We start from the raw sequence: 6045 nt of genomic DNA, 5'->3' as shown, positions 1-6045 counted from the left end.
ACTGTTTCCGGCTGTTGTCTTCTCTGACTGCATGCACTTCGCGGAGGCCGTTTGCTATCAACTTTGTGTCGTGCCGCAAATTTAGAAGACGCTGACATTCTTCCCTGAGCTGATCAAGAGTCATATTGTTGTTTTCTTCCAGGCGAACTAACAACCGAATACGCGTCTCAGCATCAGTTTCACTCTTTAGGCCACAGGCAAAAAGCAAGCATTTCAATGCTTCCGCCGAAAGTCCTGCTAGCTCATAAAACGAACAAGCACAACATAAACGAATAAGCACAGCTGTTGAGCAGAGTGGTCGTATGTGCGTGATACAAGTGTGAAGCAAAAAATTGTCATAAACGAGCAAGCACATAAACGAACAAGCACCTCGCCTGTGTACCCGGTTTAGGTGGCACATACGTAGTGATTTACATTGTGGTGGAAATTGTTGGTGAAGTGGAAGTGCAGTGTATTTTTCTCGTGAATTCTACAAAACTTTGTGTGATAAATCTATTGAAAAGTGCCGTGTTTCCTGGGCCGACACTATGTCAGGCCCACCCACCCTTGAGTGGGACTTTCCCTCTCTTGGCTCCACAAATAGAGACAGAACAGTGCCCCGGTGGATGGACAAGAACAATTGTAGTGGTGACCTAAAGTTCCTAGTGCTCGAAACAAGTGACGGTTCAGTGCTCCCCAAGAATCCCTTCGTCATCGGCAAGTCAATCCATAGTGCAGTTGGTGAGCTCGCAGAACCTGGACGTTTACTCGACAACGGACATAAACTTCTCCTCAAGACACGTAGCCTTCAGCAATTCCAACAACTACAAAACCTGACACAACTAATTGACTCGACCCCCGTAAAAGTTACCCCCCACCATACCCTTAATAGTGTACAATGTGTAGTTTTTTCCCCGGACCTTAAAGGCATTAGTGACGAAGAAATCCTGAACGAACTTAAACCCCAAAACGTAATCCACGTCCGTCGTTTTACCCGTAAAGTTAACAATGAAATCCTGCCCACTAACATCTTCCTTCTCCGTATCAACGCTACCAAAATCCCGCAATTCATTCGTCTTGGCGCACTCCAAGTTAGTACCCGTCCCTACCATCCCAAACCCATGCAGTGCTTTAACTGTGGACAATTCGGACACACCAAACTCCATTGCAAACTTTCCCAAACCTGTTTAAGCTGTGGTACACCAGCGCATGGAGAATGCATTGCTGACCCACGCTGTGCCAACTGCAAACAAAACCACCATACCCTATCCCGCTCCTGTCCCCGCTATAAGGAAGAAGAAGCTATTATCCACTACAAAGTAGACAAAAACTGCTCATACGGTGAAGCACGTAGAATGTTATCCTCTCCCGTAACTTCTTCCCTCGTACAACAACGACTGACATACGCGCAACAAACCACACAAGACGAAAAAGACACAGTTATCGCTACGCTACAAAACGCACTCAAACAACAAGAAGCCACCATCACTAAACTAAACGAAACAATGGACAACATGAACAAACAACTACTCAAACAACAAAAACTTATCCAAAACTTGATTAAAGCAAACAATAAGAAAAACTCAGACAACACACTTGAATCCGACACAGAGACGAACTCTACACTAACCGATTCAGATGAATCAATTACATCCACCGCCTCCTCCCTCTCCCGCAAACGAGCCAGCAACAAGGGCTCCCCTTCCTCGGAAGAGAAAACCCCCCAAACCTCCAGCTCTTCTCCCATCTCCCAAATTATCCCTTCCTCCATCCCAACCCAAAATCCCATCCCGACTCGCAGCAAGAAGAAGAAAAAACCCAGCTAAACCTCACACATACAACTGGACCCAACCCATGCTCCTGACTAATACCCTACGATCACCACCTCCCCCTAAATCCTATTCGGGTCACAAAATCTAAATAGCAACTGTTGGAAACTTTATAAGGTTCTCAACGCCCTGTCAGTTAGGAGGCAAGAAGAAGGATAGAAGAAATAAGAAGGATCAGAAAAGGGCAGGACGAGCCTGCCCCGGGATCAGTAAGGGAACGATCGATCATTCGAAAACGTATCACGAGCGGATAAAGTTAGGAAAATTAATATTAGCGCGCGCGAACAGCGGACTAATTTTTTGGCTCTTTCTTTCTTTCTCTCTAATGTATCTAAAGAGCTTGGTAATAAAGAAAGCTCAGTACACTGAAGAGGCAAAAGAAGCCGCTCGTTTTTTAACATTCCAAAAAATTATCCGACTTCGATAATAAGAACGTGAAGTGAAGTAGTGACGCTAAATTTACTTGCACTGGTAACACTTGTTTCGCGGAGCGGAAAGTACAGTAAGCTAGGCGCGCGAGTGAGAAAAAGTGTTAAGTGAAATGGAGCAGAGTAAAGCGAGTCGTATACCGCGAGCAGAGGATACTCTAGTGGCGAGTCCGTAGATGGAACGCGAGGACAGCGGAAACGTTTCCAGCGGGCCAAGCCGATTATCTTCAACTCCGGGAGCACGGCGAGTTATATCGTCGGGAGGAAACACCCTGAGGAGCGTAACCATCCCTGCACTAAGCACGGCAGCATCGTCCGAACAAACACAGGTGAGCCATGAAGAGGCCCGCGAAACGCGGAGAACGCGTTTGCAGGAGCTTGAGCGCGAGATGCAGACGCTGATGGACGCAGAAAACGACGATGGCGCATCGTCCATCGCTCAGCGTACTAGTTGCAGCACTGAGGGGACGCTTTATCCCGATTTCGCGGAGTGGGTGCGCGGTTTCGATGAGTCCGTGCGCGCGTCTGACCTGCATGGAGATAGCTTCTCGCGAGGTCACGTCCCCGGGGCTAAAGGTCATGACCTCGGGCCTTACGGCGCGACACCATCAGCACACGCGACACTACCGAGAATCACAACAAACCAGGGTAGCGTCGCGACACACACACCAACACACTGTGCGACACATGTCGGCTACGCAGCACACACGGGATACGCGACGCACCAGGGATACGCGACACAACCAGGATGCGCGACACTACCGGCCTACACAGCACATACACACACACTACCGCCGTACACCACATATTCACAAACACTGCCGCCACACACTGCATCAACACAACCCGCATTTACACAGTCACATTTTGGTGCCACAATGCTCAGCCAGAGCCAGATAGCGGCTCGCCAACCGGTGCCCCGCGACTTACCGATGTTTTCAGGAGACGTGGAAGCCTGGCCGCTTTTTATAGCGACGTATAACCGCACCAACGCCTCCTGCGGTTACACGGATGATGAAAACATCGGCCGCCTGCAGCATGCGCTGAGAGGAGCGGCACTCGAAGCTGTGGGACACCTTTTGTCCTTTCCGGGTGGTTTGAAGGAGGCTATGGCAACACTGCACGCGCGTTTCGGAAGAACCGATTTGATCGTCGAATCGAAGTTAACGAGTCTGCACACTCTGGTGGTTGCTTATCGACTAAAGTTTTATTAAATATAACACGCTACTTAGAGCTAGACCGAACTAATACATAGATAAAATAGTTTACACTAACATTATGCTATACGATACGGTAACTACCCCATCCTTAAGTATTGATTCTCCAGGATCAATTTTAATTATCTTAGCCTTATTTTTGACGATTCGTTACTATTTTACAATTCCTAAAATTTTAATAGTTCATTCAGTAACATACCATCATAATTGCACATTTCGTATATTTGTTTTATGAACCACATGATTCTGTTCATTTTCCGCTGTTACTCGATTGTTTGTGGTTACAAATGTTTTTTTTAAACAGAGGTTTTTGTTTGCCTTTGAATATTTTGTCTTTTACAAATATCGCTTGACCCGACCTTAGCTCTGGAGGTGCCCTTCTCTCTTTGTTGTGATGTTTCTGTTGCTTTTCTTGAGCTTCTTGAAGCTTAACTATCACTGTATCGTACACTTTTTGTCGGACCGTTTCGATGTTTTCCACTGTAGTGGGATTGTTGGAAATTCTTAAAAGAATTTCTTTAGGAGTTTTTTTCGTAACACTGTGTATTGTGTCGTTATATTTTCCTATCACAATCGCCATCCTCCTCTTGGTCGAGTAATTGGGATGAACAAGCTTTTCTATGCGGTACATCTCTGTTATCGTAGAATGAAACCTTTCCACCTGACCGTTGACCTCTGATTTATTACTCGGTGTAATATAGGCCCTTATGTTTAGGTCCATCATGATTCCACGAATTTCCGCTGATAGAAATGACTTTTCGTTATCGGTTACGATCATTGATGGTATCAGATACGATGTAATCGTTTTTTCGAATGCTTTGCGAATGTCAATTATTTGCCTGGATTTTATAGGTAGCATTCTTCCGAATTTAGAAAATTTGTCTAAACTGGAGAGGAAACTTTCCCCATCTATCTGGTGTATGTCTACGTGGAGTATTTCAAAGGGGTGTTTCGGTATTGGCGTTTCTTGTAAGCGTATTTTTAATGGGTGTCGATCGTATTTGCATGTGTTGCATGTATCGCATGTTTTTATAAAGTTCCTGACTTTTGCGGTAATCTTCGGAAAATAATATTTTTTTAGTATCTGTCTCTTGTTCTCGTCAATGCCTCTATGGGCTCTTTCATGTTCTTTTTTTATAATGTGTTCTTGTTCCTCTACGTCAATAACATCACTTAGAATATTTTGTGTAAACCTGATCTTGTACATTTTTGATGAGCTATAATAATCTTGGTACATTCTTTGGAAATCACCCATGATTCTTTCTGTTGTGTGTAATCCCGTCAGTTTGTTTGGAACAAAAAATTGATCGAAAATACTACGTAGCACTTGCTCTGAATACTGTCTTCTTTTAACGATTATTTTTTTATAGCCGGGAAAGGGATTCGAAAAAATAGTGTCTTCACTATCATCCGTCTCAATAACAATTTGCAATTTGAAAGCGTTGAGAGGAGCTTCAGTGCATTTGATAAGATCTGAAGGATCTTCTTCGGCAGAATGTCGAGTTGGAGTAAGAGAGAAAATCTTTACGCGACTAAGTGCATCAGCTACAACGTTGTTCTTTCCTGGAGTATAAACCATTTCGTAGTCGTGTTCCTCCAAATAAGATTTCCAGCGTTTTAGTTTAGTGTGAACATTTTTAGATGACAAGGAAAATGTTAAACGTTGATGGTCAGTAATGATTTTAAACCTTTGCCCGTAGATATAATTGCGAAAAATTTTTAGAGACCAGTAAATGGCCAACATTTCCTTTTCTGTAGCTGAAAAATTTTCTTCTCTTTTATTTAAGATTCGTGAAGCGAAATGTATCGGTTTATCTTTTCCGATTTCTCCCTGACTGAGCACTGCGCCTATGGCGTGGTTAGATGCATCAGTTGTTATAAGGAAAGGCTTATTGAAATTCGGGTAGGAAAGGATATCATTTCCTGAAAGAATTAGTTTCATGCTTTCGAAACATTTTGTTTCTGCAGGGGTTAATTCAATTAGTTTGGAATCATTAGTAAGGCCTCTAAGCAGATTGGTTAAAGGCTTGGTTAGGTTAGCGTAGCCTTTAACAAACCTCCTATAGTATCCAACCATGCCTAGAAAACTTCTTAATTCTTTTATATTTCTAGGTTTAGGCCATTTACGTATGGTTGCAATTTTTTCTCGTTTGGTTTTATACCGTCTGACGTAATTACGTATCCGAGAAATTCCACGGATTTGCAGAGGAATTTAGATTTTTCAAGCCGGACTTTGAGATTAGCCTTTTTTAATGTAGACAGAATCAAATTTAAATTATTTATGTGATCGGCCAAATCTTTACCACAAACTACTAAATCGTCCATGTATACGTAACAAATTTTACCAATGTACTCCCGGAAGATATCGTCTATTGCACGTTGAAAAATAGCCGGCGCGTTCTTTAGGCCAAACGGCATGCGCAAAAACTCGTATTTGCCGTTATTGACAGAAAATGCAGTTTTTTCAACGTCTGCTTCGTTTACTTTAATCTGGTGAAAACCAGAGGCCAGATCCAATGTGGTAAAGTATGTGTTTCCACCTAGTTGGTCGAGAATATTTTGAATTTCTGGCATAGGATATTTTTCAGAAAC

General features: G+C 43.4%; 1 protein-coding gene across 1 annotated transcript in view; it reads left to right on the top strand.

Annotated features, from left to right (window-relative positions):
• Positions 1 to 6045, top strand: part of LOC126556025 (polyserase-2-like) — a 555659-nt gene that overhangs the window by 489043 nt on the left and 60571 nt on the right. The gene's annotated exons all lie outside the window — the stretch shown is intronic.

Source organism: Anopheles maculipalpis, chromosome 2RL (genome assembly GCF_943734695.1).
Source record: "Anopheles maculipalpis chromosome 2RL, idAnoMacuDA_375_x, whole genome shotgun sequence".
Taxonomy (NCBI): Eukaryota; Metazoa; Arthropoda; class Insecta; order Diptera; family Culicidae; genus Anopheles; species Anopheles maculipalpis.
Note: the sequence above shows the minus strand (reverse complement) of the source record. Positions and strands in the feature narration are given on the sequence as shown.